This window comes from Miscanthus floridulus, chromosome 7 (genome assembly GCF_019320115.1).
Source record: "Miscanthus floridulus cultivar M001 chromosome 7, ASM1932011v1, whole genome shotgun sequence".
Lineage (NCBI taxonomy): Eukaryota > Viridiplantae > Streptophyta > Magnoliopsida > Poales > Poaceae > Miscanthus > Miscanthus floridulus.
The window spans coordinates 18,710,842-18,734,733 of record NC_089586.1 but is presented as its reverse complement, the minus strand read 5'-3'; positions in this window follow the sequence as shown (position 1 = coordinate 18,734,733).

Here is a 23,892-nt window from a genome sequence, read left to right as displayed (position 1 = left end):
TTTTCGGTACTGATAACACGAGCAGTGGCAGACTGGACGTAGGGACATTCGGCCTGAACCAGTATAAATCTTGTGTCCTTTAGTGCACCATCCGGACCTAACGCGCAACAATTATAAATTTACTAGCCGGTGTTGGTTCGAAACACCGACAAGTTGTTAGGTCAAGATTTATATATGGCCATCATATCATGCTAAGAAATTGTTACATCTAAAGAGAATATATATGGCTAGTATAGATGTACAAATTACAAAGGCTATAGAATATGTATCGGCCCCGTATAGATCCTTGGAATTGAATTCATTTTAATAATAATAATTTAGACACATATTAATTAAGTTAATATGGTTACATATAGATTATATTGGTACATTATTATTGTTGACTATACAAGAGACATACTTATGTGTTGCATTTCTACCGTAGAGAAGCAAGTTGAAGAGCGTGTTATAAGATGTGTCGGGTTTATAAACCCGGGGTCCCCAATAGACCCGCTTCCCTACAAAAACTTGGCCCAGCAGGCGGCGTGGCGACAACACGCGCCTCCCGGGCCGACCCAGATACACAATGACAGGCCAGAGCAATGACCCGATCCCCGACTGGAAGGCCTGGCTAAGGTGGTGACATAGTCCGACTCTGATATCCTTTTTCTGACCGGGATACGTCGGACCTCCGCTCGTGATTCTTCCCCGACCGACACGGTCGGAGCCGACTGGGAACGACCGACTGGGGACGCCCGTTCGGTGAGGACCCAAGGATCAGGCGGAGCACAAAAGGTAAGACGCTCAAGTCAACCATGATACCGAGGACCGTACCCTGCCATACCCTGCAGGATAGTGCCACCAGGCCATGTCAAATGGGCACTATACAACCTTCTAGGCGTGTTAGAACCCAAACAGTGTTGTGGGCATCCGACATTTGCCTTACAGTATTGTAGGCACCGACATTTGTCGTACCAGGCGAACACGATAAAGCCTGCCACATGCATCTGAACATAAACAGTGTTGTGGGCATCGACGACCGTCTCGTACCCGACAGCGTGGGCAATAAGACTAGGTAGCACACGTATACATTCTCTTTCTCCCTCACTTGTAAGAGCCCATCCCTTTCGACTATAAAAAGGGATGAGCTCTCTCCTTGAAAGGGATCACATTCTTCGGACCTTAATAGCTCTAGAACTCTAAAGCTACAGAGCATACGCTCCAATACTTAGCGCACGTTAGATCTCCCGTCACTCTTGGCCCTTCGGTTCAGAGCCCGACCGGACCTCTAACACCCCCTTCTTATTCCTACTCATTTGTAACCCCACAGCAAACTTCGAGCACCTGGCCTCAGGAATAAAGTCACCGACCGACTGAAACTAGACGTAGGGCATGTTGCCTGAACCAATATAAATCATGTATCATTGAGTGCTAGGCCATATCCGATCACAACGCACGGCAAAACTATAAATATTTACTTGTTGGTCACTTTTCGCACCGACAAGATGCAAAATAGAAACATAGAATGGTGATCTATAAAATCAATTTTATCTTTCACCCTATAAATTTGAGATAGGCTTATATGTGAACTTTGAAAAATGGTGGAATGTCAAATTCTAAGCCATGTAGCCTAATTTGTTAGGTAGATTTCAATTCCACCAAATGAAAGGATCCAAACGACCTCTTATGCTATTGTGTTAGAAAAGGAAGCATACATAAAAAATCAATTTAATATAAGTAAATTTTATTAGTCAAAGGTATTAAATAATAACTAATAATACCTACCGTATATCTCTTAAAATCCTAACCCGTGCGGAAGCCCATGTTGATGGATTACTAGTTGTAATTGTAACTCAATTTTGCTAGGAAAGCCAACAGTCCAACCCAACCTACTTGTTGTCAAAACCTATTTTCACCCATCCAAAATTATCCCAACCCGAAAATTCCATTATTTCTACCCGACCCATGCATTAACAGTCACACCTCTAGTCTGATACTTTGACTTTGCTTGTAAACGAGAAAGAAAGAAAGAACGGAAGAAAGAAAGAGAGGGAGGAAAGGTAAAGATGTGCATGCAGCCCGTGGGCCAAAGGCCCGGTCCAAAGCACGGTTATTGGGCCTGACCCGAGCACGGCACGGCCCGAACCCTAACCGGGCCCGTGCCGGCCCAAAGCCCGTAGCAGGCCGGGCTTGGGCTGAGGCCTCGGCCCGCTGGGCGGCACGGCCCGGCCCGTTTTACAAAGGCCGGCCCGGTGGAGGCCCAGCAACTGGAGGGGCTATATAAGCCCCCCGCCCCGGCGGACCCCCTCCTCACTCGGTCACTCCGCCGGTCCGCCCACGCCCGCAGGCCGCAGCCGTTCGCCCGCCACGCCACCCTCGCCTCTGAGCTCTGAAACCCTAACCCTAATCCCCGCCTCGTCGGTCGCCACCCGCCGCCCGCCGCCCACCGTTGACCACCTCCTAGGCTACCGCTCCTCACTCGGTCACTCCGCCCGCAGGCCGCAGCCGTTCGCCCGCCACGCCACCCTCGCCTCTGAGCTCTGAAACCCTAACCCTAATCCCCACCTCGCCTCGCCGGTCGCCGCCCGCCGCCCACCGTCGACCACCTCCCAGGCTACCGCTCCTCACTCGGTCACTCCGCCCGCAGGCCGCAGCCATTCGCCCGCCACGCCACCCTCGCCTCTAAGCTCTAAAACCCTAACCCTAATCCCCACCTCGCCTCACCGGTCGCCGCCCGCCGCCCACCGTCGACCACCTCCCATGCTACCGCTGCCGTCGTCCACCTCCCAGGCTACCGCTGCCAATGCCGGATGTTGAGATCTCCTCTTCTCTGATCTCTCCCCCCTCCTCGTCTCACTCTGACCGGATCTTGGGATCTCCTTTTGTCTCCCCCCTCTTCTCCGTCTCGTCTTCGTCTTCTTTTCCATTTCTCTGGCGCCGGGCTCCGTCTCCATGCAGGCAAGTACCTCTAACCCTAACCCTAACCCTAGATCTAGTAGGCAATCACACGAACCCTAATCCGTTTCTTGGTGTTTTTGGTTCGCAGGTCGCCGGTGTGTAGCTGGTGCCGCAGGAGGCGTTGAGGGACGGTGCCGGTTGGGTGGGTGCCATCTGCCATGGCTGGCTCTGAGTCCGGTGATGGTGACGATGGTCCAACCATCAATGACGAGCTCAGGGCCACAGGGCAGATCCCCGATGACGAAGACGACATGGGAGATGCTGCTCATCTCTTGTTCGGTAGGAGTGCTGCTCCGACCAACCGAGACGATGCAGCGGCTAGTGCTGCGGCCACCAGCGATGCAGCATCTCTGGCTTCGTCCACCACTAGTAAGCGCCGATCCCCTGTCTGGGCTAACTTTGATGAAATCATAGAGACAGTGGACGGTGAGGTACGTGTTGTTGCTATTTGTAAGCTCTGTAAGTCTCGTTTGTCTGGTAAATCTGCTAATGGCACTGGTCATTTGAAAAGACATATGCTCTCATGCAAGAAGAAAATAGAACAGGCTAATTTGGTTCAAACTAGGCTTGCTTTGAATCCTGATGGGTCTTATAGGAACTGGGAATATAGGCCTGATGTTGCTAGAGCTGAGCTTTGCCGTTTGATTGCTAGATTAGATCTGCCTTTATCTATTGCTGACAATGATGCTTGGGATGATTACATTCAACGTGCTCACAATCCTAGATACAAGAGAGTGTCTAGATTCACCACATCTAGAGATCTTTCTAAGCTTTTCAATGAAAAACTGCATCACCTAAAAAATGAAGTAATGCCTGGTGTGTCTTCTGTTTGTTTGACATCTGATATCTGGTCTGGCAATGCTAAGGAAGATTATATCACTGTTGTTGCTCACTACATTACTTCTAAGTGGGAACTTAAGAAAGCTGCTGTTGGCTTTAAACTGATTGAAGTGACTCATAGTGGTATTAACATTGCTGAAATTATTGCTGGTGTGCTTGGAGATTGGGGCCTACTTGACAAAGTTTTCTCTGTTAGCCTTGATAATGCATCTGCTAATACATCTGCTATGCTTACTTTGAGTCCTCTGCTTGCTGGTTACTTGGGTTATGATATTGATCCATTGAATCCTAGTAAAAAGATCTATCATGTTGTGCATCAGAGATCTGCTTGCCATATACTTAATTTGATTGTTAAATCTGGTTTGAAAAGGCTTAAACCACACATAGAGGTTTTTAGGTCTGCAATTAACTTTCTGAATTCATCTAATCATCGCATTGCACAATTCAAAAACTACTGCATTGCTAAGGGTGTGAGGCCTCGTAAATTTGCTTTGGATATGGATGTTAGATGGAACTCAACCTACCTTATGCTAAAACATCTCATGCCATATAGATCTGTGTTTTCTGTGTTCATCAATTCTCAGTCTGGCTATCCTCTATTGAATGAACAGCATTGGTACATTGCTGACAAGGTATTGCAGTTCCTTGAGTTGTTCTATGATTCAACTGTTGTACTTTCTGGTGTTTATTACCCCACTAGTCCTTCGGTACTGCATCACATACTTGAGATTGCATCCCATCTGCATGAATTTGAACATGATAATACTCTTGCTGCTGTAGTTGTGCCAATGAAGAATAAATTTCTTAAGTATTGGAAGAATGTACCACTGTTATACTCTTTTGCATTTATTCTGGACCCAAGGGCTAAGTTGAAAGGTCTGGGAAATGTGCTTGACTTGCTTGCTCTAAGTAACAATATGAGTTACATTGATTACTTTGCTGAGGTTAAATCTGAGTTGCATAAACTCTATGATAAGTATGAATCTAAGTTTGGTGCTGCTAGGCCAGCTAGAACCACCCATCCATCTGGACTGACAGGTAAGAGAAAGCAGGCATGGAGCAAAATTTTTGGAGGATCAGTTTTTTCTGGTCCTTCAAGTGCATCTGCAGGATCTATTGTGTCTCCTGGTCTCTCTGAGCTCACTGTTTACCTTGACAGTGACAATGTTGTGGCATATGATGATGACTTTGATATCCTCAATTGGTGGCATGAGCATAAACTAACCTATCCAGTTCTCTATACCTTGGCTAAAGATATTATGACTGTTCCTGTATCAACTACTTCTTCGGAGTCTACCTTTAGTCTTACTGGCAGGATTATTGAGGAGCGGCGACGGCGATTGGGCGCGGACAGCGTGGAGATGCTAATCTGTGTCAAAGACTGGGAGCTAGGTGAATCCGGTGGACAGCACACTGTGGATGACAAAGAGCTAGAAGAATACTTCAAAGAGCAGTACCTTGATGATGAAGCTGGTGGATCATCTACTGCTGGTGATGGTTGACTGCTGAGAGCTGAGAGCCTGAGAGGCTGTGAGTGCGACTTTAGTTGTGAGTTGAGACATTTGAGCTAGCTGGTTTGTAATAACTTTGAACAATTTGAACATTTTAATTTATTGAGCTGGCCGTACTCTTTTCCTTTCTAGGGTTTTATCTCACGAGGTATGAGTTTTACCTAGAAAGGTTTTTAATGAGGCGGCATTGCACAAACAGCTCAAATATTTTGTCATCTGGTGTTTCTGTGATTGTTGAATATGAATATGTGAACCTGTGATTGTTTGAAGTTTGAACCTGTGATTATGCTGTTTGAAATATGGTGTTTACTGTGTAACGGGCTACGGGCTGGCCTGATGGACCAGCGGGCCGCGGGTTCAACGGGCTGGCACGGCCCGATATTCGGCCCACGGACCGTGCCTGGGCCGTTGTCCAGGCACGGTGGACTGTTCAGGCACGGCCCGGTGGCCCGGCGGGCCAAAAGGGCCCGAGCCCGATCGGGCCGTGCCTGGCCCGGGCTCGGGCCGTGCCTGGCCCGGGCTCGGGCCGGGCCGTGCCGTGCTGGCCCGTTGCTCATCTTTAGAGGAAAGGAAAGGAAAGGTCGACTCACCTACTGCCTCTGCCACAAATGGCCTAACCTTTTTTTCTTAATAACTTAACTACCGAATCAGCGAGCAGCATCAGTGGACGCTGATAACAGGAGACCAACAGCGCCCACGCGGAAATGCATGCATTATATATTCATTCACTCATTATTCACTTTTCAGTGTTTGGAATAAGCATTTCTTGCGCGTACGCACGTGTTTGGTGGATTCGTTTATAAATATATGTATATGATCCAACTTTTGTTTAGTGTTTAAAATGACTTTTGACATGGCTCTCATCTGCCTTTTCTCGATCTCTTTGCCTGCCGTGAGGGTAGTAGTTCGGTGAGCTGATGGAGCATTATTGTTGGATCAGCATGCATATGGAGCTACGGACGGGCACCGTTTTTGTCAGCCACGACCACTGCAGGTGCCGGGCAGATGTCAATTATCGGCCCAAGCCCAATGGGATTATGATCTTCAGTTCCCCGAGTGGGGCCTTTTCGGCCTAGGATTCTGCCTCGGGCTGCATAGCCTCAACACGACAACGACGACACGGATCGTGTGTGGATGGACGCGGGCCGGTTTGACATACAGCCACTCGCTGCGCCGCGACGTACGCACCGTCCACCAAGCTCCGCTCCTCTCCACGCCGCCACCTAACGCCGCACTCTCTGCTTCCCCCTCACCCTTCTCCATATCCTCCATCTCCACCGCATCCGAGCGCCGGCGGCCGCCTTCCTCCCTCTCCACCGTGCTCATCGAGCACTACGCAGGCACAAGCGCCGGCCGCCGCGTGTGGCCAGGCGACCAGGAGAGGGGTCGTCGCTGGCCAGGCCTAGGCCAGGCACAGGCGTAGCTGGCCGTTGCCAGGCCACGCCACCATCCTTGACCACCGGTTGGCCGGAACTAGCCATTCCCCGGTCTACTTTGCGTCGTCCGAAACAAGAAGGGTGAACAACGCATGTTTCAAGACTACGTTTCTAAGTGTTTCAGATGTTCCATAGGTATGTTGTAAGTGTTTCATAGGATGTTGCAAAAGTAGATCAAGATGTTGCAATGGTTATACACGTATGTTGCAAGCTTCTATTTTCAATGTTTCATCTATTTTTTAGACGCATGTTGTAAGTGTGTTTATCTTGATGTTGCCCACACATATGTTACAAGTGTTTTATCTGGATGTTGCGTATGTTTTGCAATGGTTTTTAAGTGTTTTCAAAATTTTTGACAAGTGTTTCAGATGCATGTTTCAAGTGTTTCATCTGTCTTCAGACGTATGTTTCAAATATTGAATCTAGATGTTTCAAAAGCAGATCGGATCTTGCACATGTTGCAATGGGACCCACCTGCCGCATCCACCTACAACAGCTGCTAGGGCGCCGCCGAGCGAGCGTAGACGGCGGAGGGTGCGCGAGCAGTCCCCAAGCGCGGTCTAGCAGCGCAGTGGAGGGGGCGCGAGCCGTCCCCACGTGCGGTCTAGCAACGCGGGCCCTACGCAGGCGCGCAAAACGCAGGTGCGGCGTGGGTGTGCAGGCGCAGGAGTGGAGCGCAGGTGCGCGCGGGAACGAAGCGCGGACGAGGCAGAGTGCAGGCGCACGGGAAACGAAGTGCAGACGCGTGCGTCCATCTGGATGTGTGGACGCTAACCCTTCTGTTTGACAATTAACATACTGTACCATCGGCGGCGCATGCACATGCATGACTTCGCATGATTAACAACGCAATCAATCAACTTGAACACAAAGATGACAGAAACAAGACGTGATGATTTACAGATGAGACAACGCAGCGCTGCATAAATATTGATCGCTTGAAACTTAACATAAAGAGAACTAATGTAATATCATGAAACATCCTTTTAAAAAAAGTAAAATAAAATAAAATAAACTGAAAAGGGTAGGAAGGCTATATATGGTATTATGGAAGCAAAAGGCTAGGCTACACAGGGGAAGAAGAAGAAATGGTTTTCTTTTCGGCGAGATACAATTGGGTGAACTCGTACCCTGCAAGCGCGTAGACGACGAGGCACACGTTGACTCCGAAAATTAGTTTATTGAAGCTCCGCTTGTCCATCAACCTGCATGCATGCGGAGTGATGAATGGAGTACATAGCTAGTTCAAATCAAAATATACATGTACGTATGAACCAACAATGAATAAGAAAAAAAATCGCACACGATCGGAAAATAACTGTAGTATTAACTGTATGTATTTTTTAAAACAAATCAAGCAGGAGAGCTGCCGATTATATTAAAAATAAGAAGAAGATTAGACTGAACAATACAACATATCAACAACCACCCGAAGGGTCAACAAACCACAACAAAGCAACAGAGCTAAGGAACTACCACAAAAAACAACTATCTATTAGACTATCTTCAATAAGGAATCCATATGGCCACCCAAACAAAAAATGGGTAGTAAGAGACCTAAAATCAGCCTACAACAGAGTACTTATACAGGAGACCTATTTTGGGTTGTCTGAGAGGCACAACACAAATATGAGCATCCTCTCTCCTGGAAACCCATTTATAAAAATTATTCTCTTTTGGGTCTTCTTGTTGTTGGAGAAGATGCCGAATAGGTATTGAATATTTTGGCTGTAGCGCTACCCAAATGATGAATGTGTCTTATATTTTGGGTGTTGTTGTTGGAGATAGCCTTAACAACACAACAGTCGGTTAGAAAAAGACCTCAACGTGTGTTGCACAACATCGCCTCACCACTAGAGCACACCACCAGCAAATGCTAATCCAACGCCATCTGGTCGCCACATTGCACCATTATTAATTGACAATCAAGGCAACAAGTTGAAAATCCATCATCACCGCTTGCGCCATCTTTATAGATGATGCCCCATACCAAGCCAACCAATGCCATGTAGTGCTGGCCGCCATAGGACGATGCAAGTTGTGTAGCTGCCATACCATCGGAACTGCTTGCGCCATACCACAAAAAGCAGCTTAGTCTGCTGCAAGCCACCACCCCAACACATGAGCACCTACCTTTGGTCATCTACATGCTGCCCATTTCCACCGAGATCCAGTGCATACACTGTAGCTCTCGGCAACTAAGCTGCTTCCTCGAAGATAACAAGACGAACATAGCGCCTCCAAATGCCAAAAAGGGTCTCCTTGCACCGAAACGGCCACCGCTATGCGGGATCGCTCGCCACCACACCACGCAGGTCACTTCGGCAACACATCTCTGCTGACAACCTCCTCCCGCGCCGACCTCCTTGCCAACTTCACGGACACCACTGGCGCACGGTCACACCAAACCATCGCCCTCAACTGCCATGCGCAGAAGCCTTGCCCTCCAATCGCTTCACCAACTCCCTCTCCTTGACAACCTTCCGCAACCATGAACACCCACGCCTTGAGTCCTCAGCATGGCCTCCACCCCTCCTCGACACATCCAGCCTCTAGTGAGACCGCCATCACCACCGAAGCAGCACAGCCGCTGGAGTGGCCACCACGTCATGCTACCACACCAATTTGCAACAGCTGCCATCGCAGTCACCTCGTCGTGCCACCATGAGGCCTCCATGCCTACGGCCACCAATCATAGGTGCACAACAATCCCTGCCACTCATCGTTCTCCGCTTCGACATCGTACGACCCTCCACGTCGCTTCTTCGCAAAGCGTGGCGGGCGCGCCACCATGCCGTAGTGCCGTTGCTACCCACGCCGTCGTCACGTGGCAATCCACGCCGCTTGCGCGGCCGTCTACACCATCGCCATGCGTCACTGCGCCGCACGCAGCCACTGAGCCTCTACCTAGCCGATAGGTCCAGAATCGGGCTCGACCCTCCGCATCTGGCCTTCTTTCTTAGATCCGGCCGGGGGAAGTGGATCCGCCCACCGAGCTGAGAGACCCACCACACCTCCACGCGCGCACGGCTCCAGCGCCGCTACTCGTGCGACCTCCGTGCCATCATGTCGTCGTCGCACAACTGTAGAAACTCCTCGTGCACGCCCGTAGATGAGCCTTCCCGAGCCGCCGCCCGAGCCGAAACGGCTGGGGATGGGCATCATCTCACTGGATCTAGCCTCCCCAACAGATCCGACCAGGGTGGAGATGGATTCATTGGCTGGAGCACGGAAGCCAACAGCAGATGGAGCTGCCACTATCATCACTGCTAACGCCTCCTCATGTTCAATCTTGACTAGAGAAGCCCCGCCGCCGCCTTCCTCGTGGTCACATGGGCCTCCGACGACCCACTCTGGTGGCGACGAGGCAGGAGAGCGGAGATGCGGGCGGCGGTGCTAGGTACTCGGGAGTCCACCCGAGTTGCCCCAGGAGCGACGCGGGGGTATTATGTATTGTAGTTTGTACTTACACAACAACATGATCGGATTGCGAGCGCACCATGTTGCCGTGCCTATAGAAAAACATCCAACGACCAGGAACGCCAATAGCTAATAGTGAACAAGGTCCGCCGGGACGGCTGCAGGCCGTTGAGGGCTGCAGCTGTAGCTGCAGCTGGAGGAGACAGCATGGTGACGGGGCATGGTAGACGACGGGGGCGTAACTGAGGCCACCGCCGCCGTCGGAGATTTGCTTTAGCCACAGCAGGCCATGTCGTAGCGCTGCCATGTCGTCGTACGTGTCGATTGCTAACTGCTAGCTCTGCTTTTGGTTCTAGCTCGTCTAGATATTGTTGCCCGATGACGACGTGAGAGGCTCGAGATATATAGTCGAGATCAATGCCTGATCGATCAGCACATATTATATATATATAACACAAATATAATTTACGTATATCATGTCCCTGATTTGAACCGTACAGTACTCGATCCGTTTCGTTCATTCCGTCTCGGATACATACAAGGAGCTGCGTCTAAGGCCCCGTTCGCTTCGCTGAAAAAACAAATCGAAATATTGTTCCGACTGATTTGTTGTGAGCAAAAAATACTATTTCGGCTGAAAAAATAAGCTAAAAAGTATAGATTATAAGACAAGCGAACATGGCCTTAATTTGTTCAAACGTTGATTTTCTTTCTCAACCTCAAAGGACAAACTTTGCTGATCCGAACCGTACAGTACTTGTCGATGTTTTGAATAAACACCAACTAGTAAATTTATATTTGTTGCGCGTTAGACCCGAATGGTGTACTAAAGGACATAAGGTTTATACTGGTTCGGGCAGAATGTCCCTACGTCCAGTTTGTTGCTGCTCGTGTTATTAGCACCGAAAAAGGTTCGTAGTAGGGGTACAAACGGTCAAGAGAGGAACATTTCCCAAGTCTCTGATGGAAAGGTCAAAAGGATGCCAGGAGCTCGGTTGCGTTTGGCTGTGTGTTGTGTGATGTTGTTTACACCAAAATTTGGAAGAAGTCTCGCAGTGACTTAAAAGCTCCCAAGATCATGTCATCAAGGAAGCAATTGCGTGCAGATTGAAATTAGCTGATTCGAATGCAATACAGGAATCATGTTTCTTCAGGTAACGCTAGCAGATGACAACGAAGGCTACGATAGGCACCAGGACAAAGCATGTTGGACTCTACAAAAAGGGAAAGATTAGAGTCTAAATTATCTTAAATTAGAAATGTTTTCTCGTAGGGCCAAATATTGTGATGAGTCGTGCTTAGATAGGAGTCATGCGTAGGTTCTGAGTATAAATACCAAACCCTAGCTATTGTAAAGGACACACAATCAATCAAATACAAGTTATTTACTTTTTCGGCTCCGATCACCCCTTAGGAGTAGAGTAGATCTCGGTGAGTTCTTCAGCAAGTACGGCTGCATCGATCCGGTCGACCTCCACTACTTGTCTGTAAGTACCGTCATGGCTTATACCTCTGTTCGTACGGCTGCATCGATCTGGTTGACCTCTACTGCGACTCTGGTATGAGTTAGTTATCGACTCTTGTCTAGTTCAAGTATGACTGCATCGATACGGTCGACCTCCACTGCTCAAACTAGATTAAGGTCAAGTTATTGGCTCTATCTAAGGGTGGCGTTCCTTCGGATAGATTCAATAAGTTACCGATATTGCTTATTGCTTTCATTGTTTATTTAATTACAGCAATATCACTTCGCTCGATTGGGATTGATCTAGATCGGCCATACATCTTTGTTAACCCATCGTTTGTTAATCTAAACCGATTTAATCTGCACTTTAAATGATGGGTTATGTTTTATCAACTGTTTTATGTCAATCTTGATCGTGCATAGCGTGTGGTTAAGGCATGTTTGATCTTGAGTAGTCTATTGGCTAGCGAAAACTGTTCCATGGCCCGTTATCATAGCCTGTGTGATTCTACCTCACACTCTACTGTTAGCACCGTGGAGTGGAGATCGTTATTTGGTAGATCTATTCCTGAGAGGGCACAACCTTAACTGTGCGTTATGCCTGAATCGACTGTTTTAGCCGATATCGAGCGCTTTCACGAACGGTTCGCATCATGAGATCGTTGAAGTAGCAATAGGTTGAAAGATGTGTTAGCCCCATGATATTATTATTATATTACAACCTGCATGATTCTGCCCCTTGCCCCACTGATATATTAGTAATAAGTTAGGGTCGTCGAGTCTATTGTTGTTTCTACGGCCTGCATGATTCTGCCTCATGCCCCACTGGTCATAGCGATAGATGAGATCTAATATGTTTATTAGATTAATCTCTATTAAATGGTTAAATGATGATGAATTATTTCTTTAATAAAATGGGGTTCGGTTACTTACAGTCATTGGCTTAGCATGAACTAATTATTGTTGATATCTTTTTGCCAGTGACCATTATTTGTTTAAACAATGATATTCATAATGATAACCGATTCTTCTTACACAACCCCATGAGCTTTAACCGATTTATTCTTACGAATATGCTAGAATCGGCTATTTAGTCGATCTCCTTTCATATCGGCTCTCAGAGCCGCACATTCAGGACTGTCCGGCAACACCGGCATGTTCTGCCCTTAATTACTGATAAGCTTTCTCTCCTTGTCAATTGTAGGGTCAAATTGACTGGCACGTCTTGAGAGGAGTGCGCAGGATCGACCACCCTTGCGCTGAAACTTGGCGAATCTTCAGCTCCATCGAGCAGACCCTTCTAGCTTGCTCGTGTGTCCTCGGCATAGGACAAAATTCTATGTCGACAGATGTGTTGTGTGTGAAATCGATCTGTCCCCTTAGTGGGGTGCCCTGCCTTCCCTTTTATAGATCAAGGGGGAGTAGGGGTTACAGATGGGAGAAAGAGAAAAAAAACCAGAGGTAGATAAAGTCCTTTAAAGGTGCCGGGTCTTCCTTTTCCCTTGAGTCTACCCTACTGACATGGCAGATGATGCCAGGGATAGCACGTTTGTTGATCCTAATAGGGTCATGGTCTGGCTTCATTCAGCAAGTGGTTATATCCCATCCTACTTCAGCGGACGATGCGGCGTGCTAGGGTGCCGAGCCATGACCCTACGGGGAGCAGACGGGGAAATGACCATACGTCCGTCACTGTAGATGATATGAGTTCCCTCCTAGATTGTAGTGGTTGTTGTATGTTTATGTTAGGATCTGTGTCTGAGGGCTGATGGCGGTGCCCACAACACTGTAAGATGGAAGTCGGCGCCTACAACACTGTTTAGGCTCTATCATGCCTAGAAGGGCTTAAAGCGCTTGTCCCATCATATCCTGATGGTACTTGCCCGTAGGCATGCAGGGTATGGTCCTCGGTACTTTGGTTGACTTGAGTGTCCTGTCTTACCATGTGCTCGTCATTATGAAGGAGCAGGGCATAGACATTAGGTGAGGCAGAGCTAGCCCTCAGACGTCAGGCGAGGCGGAGCCCTGCCCTCGAACATTGGGTGAGGCCGAGCTTGCCCCCAGACATCGGGTGAGGCGGAGCCTACCCTCGGATGTCGGGTGAGGTAGAGCCTACCCTCAGACATTGAGCGAGGCGGAGCTAGCCTAGAATGTCAGGTGAAGCAGAGCCCTGCCCTCGGACATTGGGTGAGGCGGAGCCTGCTCTCAAACATTGGGTGAGGCGGAGCTAGCCCGGAATGTTGGGTGAGGCGAAGCCCTGCCCTCGGATGTCGAGCGAGACGGAGCCAACCCTCAGATGTCGGGCAAGGCAGAGCTAGCCCGAAATGTCGGGCGAGGCGGAGCTTGCCCCCAAACATCGAGCGAGGAGGAGCCTGCCCTCGGACATCGGGTGAGGCAGAACCTACCCTCAGACGTCGAGCAAGGAGGAGCCAACTCAGGACATCAGGCGAGGCGGAGCCAATCTTTGGTCATTCGGGCAAGAAGTGTAGCTGCATTTTTGTCTGTTCGGAACTATTAACGTCTGACGGTTATTAACTCCTCCTTTTTTGGTACCCCAGTATTAGGTCCTAGATAGTAGCCCTCGAGCCCCTGGGTGATTCAGATAGGATCACTTGGGGTTATTTGACTTGCCAGAGGGTCCTAGACAGTAGCCCTCGAGCCCCTGGGTGATTCGGATAAAATTGCCCGGGGGTAATTTGGACCCTTCGTGGGTATGGCTGTGAGATTTGGTTTTTTGATAACTGGATAATTTAAAGGGAACCCTGGTATCCCATTCACAGGGATTCATCTAGGGTCAACCTGGTCAAGACTCAATCATAGATCGAGACTCCCGTGAGGCTCATGCGCCTGAGTTTTGGCCGCTCACGGGCCTATCCCTTGTTGGGATGGCCATCAAAACTATTGGGCCAGCCCTCAAACTCCTAGGCCCAGGCGGGCCAGAGAAATGCTTTTTGACCCATATCCCCTCTATGGGAAAAGAGTCCTAGTTTGCCCGAGAAGGCAAAATGTCCGATGCGACTTTGGTGAGAAAGGATAGGGATCGCGGACGCATATCCCATGACGTGACGTGGTGGTGTATCATGGCAGGCACGGAGATCTAGGCAGACGGTTGCCCTTCTCACATCCATCGCCCCTATAAAACCAAAGGGTTCACCCCTAGGGTTCCGTACTTTGCCTCCTCACCTTTACATCTACAACCTCTAGCGCCAATTGCCTGAGCCTCCCATACCTGCATCGCAACCGCTGTTAAGGTCGCATCCAACCACCCCCATTGTCTAATGGAGCAATGGTGTAGATCTAATGTCTCCCTCTAGTGCCTGGAGGGCCTCATCCACCATGACCTTCTTTGCGCTTGGACTACCACCAACGAGTGGCGGTTGCCCGGCAATGAAGACGTGCCGTCGCCGCCCAAAGGCTACATCGTGTCCTTCACTCACTTTCATGAGCGGGGATTCACCAACCCCACCCACAAGTTCCTTTGGGGGCTACTGCATTACTACAAGGTGGAGCTACAACACCTCACTCCCAATGGGGTCCAGCACATTGTGGCGTTCATCGCCCTATGTGAGGGGTTCTTGGGGATTAGTCCCCACTTCGACCTATGGCAGCATCTCTTTGTCATCACCCTTTTGAAGAAGTAGGAGAAGAAGCGAGAGCTGAGCGTGCCGATGGGATGCATCGGCATCTCGCTCCATAACAACCGGGTCAATGAGTACCCATCGATGCGTCTGTCGACCTCCAACAAGGGGTGGCATTCGCATTGGTTCTATGTCAAGAACAACGCAGTCACCCCCTTGCCAGCATTCACCGAATGCCGCATTGAAGAGGTCCCAGAATCATAGAGTATGTGGGGGTTCTCGGATAAAGACAAGAAGAAAATCTAGGATCATCTCACTACCCTCCAAATTCTAAAGGAGAGGGTCGTGAAGGGATCGGGGATCATCGGCGCCTACCATACGCGGAGAGTGGCGCCGCTGATGAGTCATGTGCTTCCCCTATACCTAATGGTGCCTAGAGTGTTCCTCGATGGGATGGCGCTTGCCGATGAAGCGCTCCCCCCTCTGAAGTGGCATAGCGCATCAAGGAGGCGATGGAGCCTTCGAAGGACGATGCCAATGTTGTTCTTGATTTTGTGTATCCGGTGCCAGGGCATCCCCCAATGCGGCCGGAATTAGGGTACATCAACTTTGTAAGTTCTTCTTCCCTGTGCCTCCTTTTTACTCGAATTCCCAACCCCTTGATGTTGATATTAGGAAAGCAGGACCAACCAAAGAGACTGCTTTTTACGGATAGCTCGGCTTCGCTGCCGAAGGACCCACTCGTGGTGGTGGCGAATCGCACCATAGCCGAGTGGCAGAAGAAGATGAAGGAGTCCAAGAGGAAGAAGAAGCTACAGAAGCAACAAGCATGGGAGCGAGGAGAGGAGACAGACAAAGACGATGACGAGGAGGAATATGATGAGGTAGTCGCTGACATTGAGTGGGACGGCCTAGGAAGCAAGGACGCGCTGGTAGGCACCCACTCATCAATGCAGGGACCCTTCTCATTCCACATAGGGAAAGGTGAGGCCAGAGGAGGTAGGACAGACTACCAGCTCGCCGTTAGCACCATCAGGGGTAGGCGGATCTGCCACTATGCCCGAGGTGCTAGCGGGAGCAAGGGGACCCATCGCTGCGCTCCAAGAGCCAGCGGGAGCAGGCAGATCCGCCACCACGCCCACGGTGCCGAGAGAGGGGGTGGCTCCACCATAGTGCCCCTAGATATGAGGGAGGTGAGCCCCTCGGCCTAGGAGCAGGGGACGGGATCAAAATAGTCTTGCCCCGATGAGGTGGAGCAGGGAACTAGGGGTTCATCCCCCAAACATCTCCACCGCCCAACAGTGCTAACGTAAGTTGTCGATTCCTCTATTTTTCTCTGTTTTTCATAGTGACTCACGCCTTTTGTTTCTTCTACATCATCAGGAGATGGGTCAGACGGGGCACTTCCATAGCACTAGCGCCCAAGAAGACCATCGCCCTTCATGCAAGGCAGGGCCACCACCTGGCGTCTCTCCCATTTCGAGCGAGAGTAGAGCTGGCGTCACAGCCTCGTTGGCTGGTCTGGTGCCGCCCATGGTGGTGCTTGTGTCCTCGGCAGGTCAAGCTATTGGCGAGGCTGAGGAGGTTCCCTTGGAGGTCACCGCTCAACCGATGATGGAAGTGATGCCGCTGCCAACATTGAGACGGGCAGAGCTGTCGGCCACACTCGTTGTGTCAACCACGGTAGGCGCGGCATAGCCGAATGAGGTCTCGCTGATGGAGGTGGAGGTGATGGTGGCTATGACAGATGGGTTGTAGCTAGGAGCTATGGTGGCGGCACTCAAGGTAGTGGCACGTGCCGTGCCACCGATGGCCCTAGAGACAATGCCCGCCGTGGGCGGGACAGAGGGGGTCATGGCCAAGGGACCCTTGGACGCCACGGTGGTTGCCGTGGGGATCGATAGGGAGTTGTCCCTAGCCCTAACATTAGAGAGCCACCACCTATCCACATGGGATGAGCCCCCACTTTGGTGGGTGAGTCCATGGGACCCATCATCAGAACTCTTCACCCTCGATGATGCCGCTGAGGGCATGGAGCGGGAGAAGCTCCATGAGGGGTTAATGGCCACGTTGGAAGGTCTAAACCAGGCCAGCGGTGCCCTTCAAGACATCATCATTCCCATCGGCTAGGTATCCATTTGGTCTTGCCTCCTAATCTCTTCTTTCTTCATCTATTTTTGCTTTCTGACCACCATCTTTTTTTAGTCGCTTATTGCTCGTAGCCGGGAGAAATCCCAGTTCCTTTGTGAACACATGGAGGATTGGGACCGTCTCATTGATGAGGCACAACTGCATAGGGATGTGACCACCTAGCTCCACCAAAGGGTGGCCGAGTTGACTCCCTTGCCGTGGAGGCAGACAATCTTCAACGATGGGCGGTCGAGGCCTGCCATGATGTGGAGCTCGCCGAGAAGTCTTTTGATGAGTTATCAGAGAGGGTGTGGTGGGATTAGGAGGTGGCTGCCAGAGTGTGAAAGGAGCAGGATGAGCTACTCCAGCGGGACGCCGAGACCCGCTAGCGGATCATCGACCTCCTGGCCAAGGCCGAGAAGGAGCAGGATCTTAGGCTGGTAGCCAAGGAGAGGTCCACGGCCCTGGTGCAGAGGGTGAAACTAGATGCCGAGATAGTCACCCAGCTACACACAGAGCAAGACAAGCCACACCATACTATGGAGAGGCTCCGTTCGAAGTGCGGCGTGGCTTGCGGGGAGCGCAACCAGGCCATCCAAGAGCACGATAAGGCACAACAGAGGATCTGCTCCCTTTAGGCCGAGCTATAGATCATGAGAGCCCAAAAGCTAGAGGCCGAGGGTGCTGCTGCTGGACTAGCCATAGATCTCACCGAGGCGAGGAGTCTTCTTCAGGCAGAGAGCGATGAGCTCGATATCCTAAAGGTTGCTCTTGGCGTGGTTTGTGATGACGTGCAGGTGGTGCAGGTAGAGGGGACCAGCTTGCTCATGGCCTATGCCACAGATATCATGGTGCGGGTGCACCAGCTAGAGAAGGAAGCTCTTCACTCAGGGATCACCTAAGCCTTCGCCGTCGCTCACTCACATTATGATGACAACATCGATTTTGAGACGATGAGCCTCGGTTTCGTGCCTAGTTATGAACCCTCTGAGCTGGATGACTTAGAAGCGATGGTGACTCCTTTTGTGGAAACCCTGGTGAGTGGAATTGAAGACATGGTTCTCCCCGAGAGGGGGTAGTTAGTCGAATGAGTCCGATGGACATTTATCTGTAATCTGTGGACAAGTGTCGGCACTTTCGTTTTTTGAAAATAGATTCACAACTTCATTTTGTTAAACAAATTCATGATTTTGTTTCATTTAATTGAACTTGCTTTCTTCCCTTTTTGCATTCAAAAAAGGTGCTCATGCGATCCGACCCTTGCGTTTGTTAAGGCCATAGGGCTCGAGGTGTATAAGAATGGAATTCCGATTATGCTAGTGAGCAAAGTTACCATAGCCATCGGGGCATGGGTTTTCTATAGTCTTACCAGGCATGCTCGGTTATTTGTTCCCACAAACCTTGCTGCTAACCTTAACGTGAGGAAGAGGTCCGACGTAGTGACTGTTTTGAAAAAAGGAGGTATTTATACCTTTACTAGCCCCCGAGTGAGATCCGACCCCTTATGGTCGCTGGGGCCAGATGTTACTAGAGACCAAAGTGAGGACAGCGAACTTACTCTTATTTTTGCATGTACCCCTTACTTAGGATGTTAGCTATCATTCTGCGACCGTGCATTCGGTCTCATTGCAAGTCTGGCCTTCCCTGAGCCCCCACGTATGGCAGGGATTCGGTCAAGGGTCGGCGCGTTTTGTGACTCTCGCCCCATCCACGGTTTTTGCAACTAGAGGGGTTGAGGCAACGTCACTTGCCTCGATGGCTCGAGTGACGTGCTTGATGAGCTCTCTAATAGGGATGTTCGAATGGAATTTGGTCCCGTTGCTCATGACAGGGTCGGCAAAGCCCTCGGGTGGCATTCCATCGCTCCATAACCCACTTTCCAACATGTTCCCCCTCAATTGGGATTCTATGGGCTCAGCTAGAGGCTGAATTGAACTAGAAGGTTGAGATGACCCTATCCGTCTCTATGTGGGTTGGGCAAAGGCCGCTGAGGCTCACCTACGTCTTCTCCCCTGGCTCTTATTCGACATGAGGCGGCCTTGAGCCCTTCATGGACTAGCCTTTGAACCTCGATCTCTCGATCTTGGATCAGGCGGCTCAAGCCCTAAGCCCCTTAGGGTCTGATAGGGGTTGGTCGTGTTTCACATGTCACCCCATCCTCGGTTTCTACAACCAGAGGGGCTAAGATAATGACACTTGCCTCGATGGCTTGAGTGTCGTGCTCAATGAGCTCGCTAAATGGCATGTTCGTGTGGAATCCGGGTCCATCATCCACTGACGGGGTTGGTAGAGCCCTTATGTGGCATTCCACTACTTCTTAACCTACCTCCTAGTAGATGCCCAAGCCATTCGATAGGCTTGGGTGGCCCGTTGGTCTCTCCTCGATGGAGATTCTATGGGTTTGGCTCAAGGTTAGAATCAAACAAGAAAGGTTGAGACATCCCTGTCTGCTTCTGAGCGGGGTCGGGCAAGGCCAGTGGGCTTGTCTTGATTTTCTCCCCTAGCTCTGTTTGACATGAGGCAGCCTCAAGCCCTTCATGGGCTGACCTTCGAACCTCAGTCAGTTGCCGCTCATATCAAATGAGGCGACTACCGCTTCATGACATGACACGACATGAAGCGTTGACATGTGGCGATTGCATATGCAACGCTTGAATATATGGAATGAATGGACGATGTAATGGAAACAAAAGCGAGGGTCGGTGATGTTACCTTGGTGGCACAAGTGACAGGAAGCTCTTACCGGACATGTCCACGCGGCGTTCAGGTCCGACATTTGTGACGGGGCCGGCGTAACCTGCAGGAGCATCACAATTTTTCGTTTGTCTCTCAACAGCGATCTGAGCCGTTCGATTGACTTGGCAACCTGACAACTTCTCCTTGATGGAGATTCTGTAGGCAGACCCCTCCGAACCCTTCTCGAGAAGGCGGATGCTAAAGCTTGGGGTGCGGGGAACTGTGAATTCGATTATGCTGGTGAACAAAATGTTGTAGCCACTGGGGCATAGGGTCTAGTGGTTTGTCTAGTTTTACTCAAAGTTTTACACCCACACATTGCGCCTTCAGTTTTTAAATGTAAGGAGGGGTCGGGCAAAGAGAATGTCTAAACAAGTAGACACTCTCAGCAGCCCCCAAGCGATGTCTGCGCCCCTGCCATTGCAGGGGTTGGAGGCTTGGTAGTAAAATTGACACACAAAGTAAGTAAACAAAGGTGCTTATCTTTCGGTGGCCATTTGTTTAGTGTTCACCTAGGTCATCCGATTGACCCAAGAGGCCCATTGGGCTCCCCTTGGTGGAGGTTCCGTCGTTGGGTCCTTCTAGGTCTTGCCTGGGAAAGCGAAGAGTCACCTGTATGCGGGTGCGCCTTGTTTCTCGCGCTCGATGTGCGGTAGTGGTGGGCCATGCCCAAGCCATGTCCTGTTTGACTAGGCATCATCTTGTTGAGTAGGGCGTGTCCCATTAGTCCAGATACATCCCCTTGAATTCCCATCAGCATCGAATTCCCATCTGCATTGAATAGGGGAAGGGAGAGAGTTTTTCGTTCCAACCTTTCACCTTTCTCCTGCTGCTATGCCTCCTCCTTAAATAGGGGGAGGGAGAGGGTTCTCATCCCATTCCTCCACCTATTCCTGAGCTGCCGCCTCCCCTCCTTCTTCCTTTTCACCGAATGCGTTCGTGCATCGCAGTGGTTCCTAAGTGAGAGAGGGTAATGTCAGGGAGATGAAAACTCATAGACCCGCTCATGAATCCGGAACATGATGTCGAGCTAGAGGTCATCCAACATAGATGAGATGGTGTCAGTCGCCTTCGCCGAGAAAGGGCCGCTTCTACCAAAGGAGGAGGCGCACTAGAGGGTGTTGAGCATCGTCGGCCTTATCGTCATCCATGAGGCCTTCGTTGGGATAGAGCCGTATGGGAACCTCTTCCGATGAATCATCTTCGGGCGAGCCTTGTCAGTGGGGAAGCCACCTAGGACTGCATTGATGGGGGGCTTCGCCCTTGCAACCGCTCAGATCGGCCAGTTCATGAAATTTGATGAGATGTCGAAGACATCCACAAGTCATGGCAGCCATACTTTGGTGGGTAGCGTCCTCGTCGAGGTGTCATTGTTAGGGTTGTGGCTGATCAAAAAGGCGTAGTCCCTGGATGCCACAATGAAGGTGCCACAGTCACCGACATGGTGCTCAACAATGCAGATGATGGCACCCTCAGGGATCCCACGGAGCAGTAGGACATTGCTGATGGAGAGCGTGGTGCCACGACCGTAGTAGTATTTAGAGTAGAACTGGTCAGCAAATGTAATCGTTTAAGTTGTGGGGGAGCCCCCATGTGAATAGTCTTTTGTATTTATGAATACATCAGTCCCTTTTCATGATGAAATCACTTTGTAAGCGATGAACTTGTGCAAAAATGAACATCTTCTCAAATTTTGTTATGGCAAACAGCTTTTCAACTCTTCTCCCTCTTTTTGGAAAAAGAGTTTTAATGCCTTTCGATCCTTCCCATAGTTAAGGTCACAAAAGCTCAGAGTGCAGGCGAGCCAATTCTGATCACGTTGGTGAGCAAAGAGACCATAGCCGTCGAGGTGTGGGATTCCCACAGTCCTACCAGTTATACTCAAAAATTATTCCTAAAATCCTAGCCCTTAGGACTTACCATGAGAAAAGAGGGAAAACATAGAGATTGTTTGTAAAATAAACGTACTCATACCAACCCCTGAGTGAGGTCCGACCCCTTGCACTTGCAGGGGTCGGATGTCATGAAAGATCATGGATTTTGATGGCAAAACTAATAAGAGAGTATGTGTTTATTTAGGGGCAAAACGACATAGCTACTCAATGTTCCAGGTGTTGGTGAAGACCTCGTCATCGATGGTTTTCAATTTGTAGGTGCCTGGTCAGAGTACTTCCGTGATGATGTACGGCCCCTCCTAGGGCGGGGAGAGCTTGTGATGGTCCTTGTTGCTCTACACGAGGCGAAGAAACAGGTCCCCAACATTGAAGGCTCGGTCCCATACCAGTTGGCTATGGTACCGTCGCAACGCCTGCTAGTTCTTGGCTGAGCGGAGGAGGGTGACATCGCGGGCTTCGTCTAACTAGTCCATGGTGTCTTGGTGGGATGCCTCGGCTCCCAGTTCATCGTATGCTCTGATCCTTGGCGCTCTATAGTCGAGGTCGGTTGGGAGGACAGCCTCGGAACCGTAGACCATGAAGAAAGGCATGTAGCCGGTGGCCCGGCTGGGAGTTATCTATAGGCTCTAGAGCACCGTGGGGAGCTCGGCAACCCAGCATGTGCCAAATTTGTTCAACCAGTTGAAGATCCTAGGCTTGAGGCCCTGTAGGAGCAAGCTGTTTGGGCGCTCGACCTGCCTATTCATTCGGGGGTGCGCGATGGTGGCCTAATCGACCCGGATGTGGTTTTTATCATAGAATCGAAGGAACTTCTTGCTGATGAACAATGTGCCATTGGCTATAATGATGGAGTTTAGTACTCCAAAGCGATGGATAATGTCGAGGAGGAACATCATAGCTTGCTCGGATTTGATCACAGAGATCGACCGAGCTTCGATCCATTTTGTGAACTTGTCTCTGGTGACAAGCAAGTGGGTGTATCCTCTGGGCGCCTTTTTGAGAGGCCCAACCAAATTAAGCCCCCAGACCATGAAGGGCCACGTGATGGGGATCATCTAGAGTGCCTGGGCTGGGAGGTGAGTTTGTCGAGCATAGTTCTGACACCCTTCGTAGGTGCGCATGATCTGCTCGGCGTCGGCCACTACAGTAGGCCAGTAGAAGCCCTATCGGAATGTGTTTCCAACCAAGGTTTTGGGCGTAGCATGGTGACCACAGACTCCACTGTGGATATCACCCAGCAAATCCTTCCCCTGTTCAATGGGGATGTAGAGCTACATGATCCTGTTGTGGCTTCACTTGTAGAGTTCGCCCTCTACAAGAACAAAGGACTTGGCACGATGTGCGAGCCGTCGACCTTCCATCTTGTTCGTTGGTAGCGTGTCATGGAGGAGGTAGTCAAGGTAGAGTGTTCTCTAGTTGACAAGTGGGTCAGGCTCTGTTGTTGGATCCTCTTCAAGCTCCATGACCTCAGGGTCGGACAGAGCCATCAGTTGGTTAGCCCCCAAGTCTAGATTGGGTGGCCTATCGTTGGCCCATTCTGACTCTTCATAGTGCACCAAGGGCTTGTGTTGGTTGCTAGCGAAGACACCTATTGGCACTAGCTCTTGGTCGGATGCTGCCTTCGCAAGTGCGTCGGCTACCTCATTGAGGCGTCTTGGGATGTGATTGAGTTCAAGGTTATCGAATTTGTCCTCCAGCCATCGAACTTCTTGGTAGTACATAGCCATCTTGGCGTCATGATAGCTCGACTCCTTCATGACTTAGTTAAAAACTAGCTGGGAGTCGCCTCGGATGTCGAGGCATCGGAAGCCCAACTCAGTGGCAATGCGTAGGCCGTTGATGAGCACTTTATACTTAGCCACATTATTGGATGAGGGGAAATAGAGACGAACTATGTACCTCATGCAACCCTGAGGGGTGATACGAAGACTAGTCCTGTGCTAG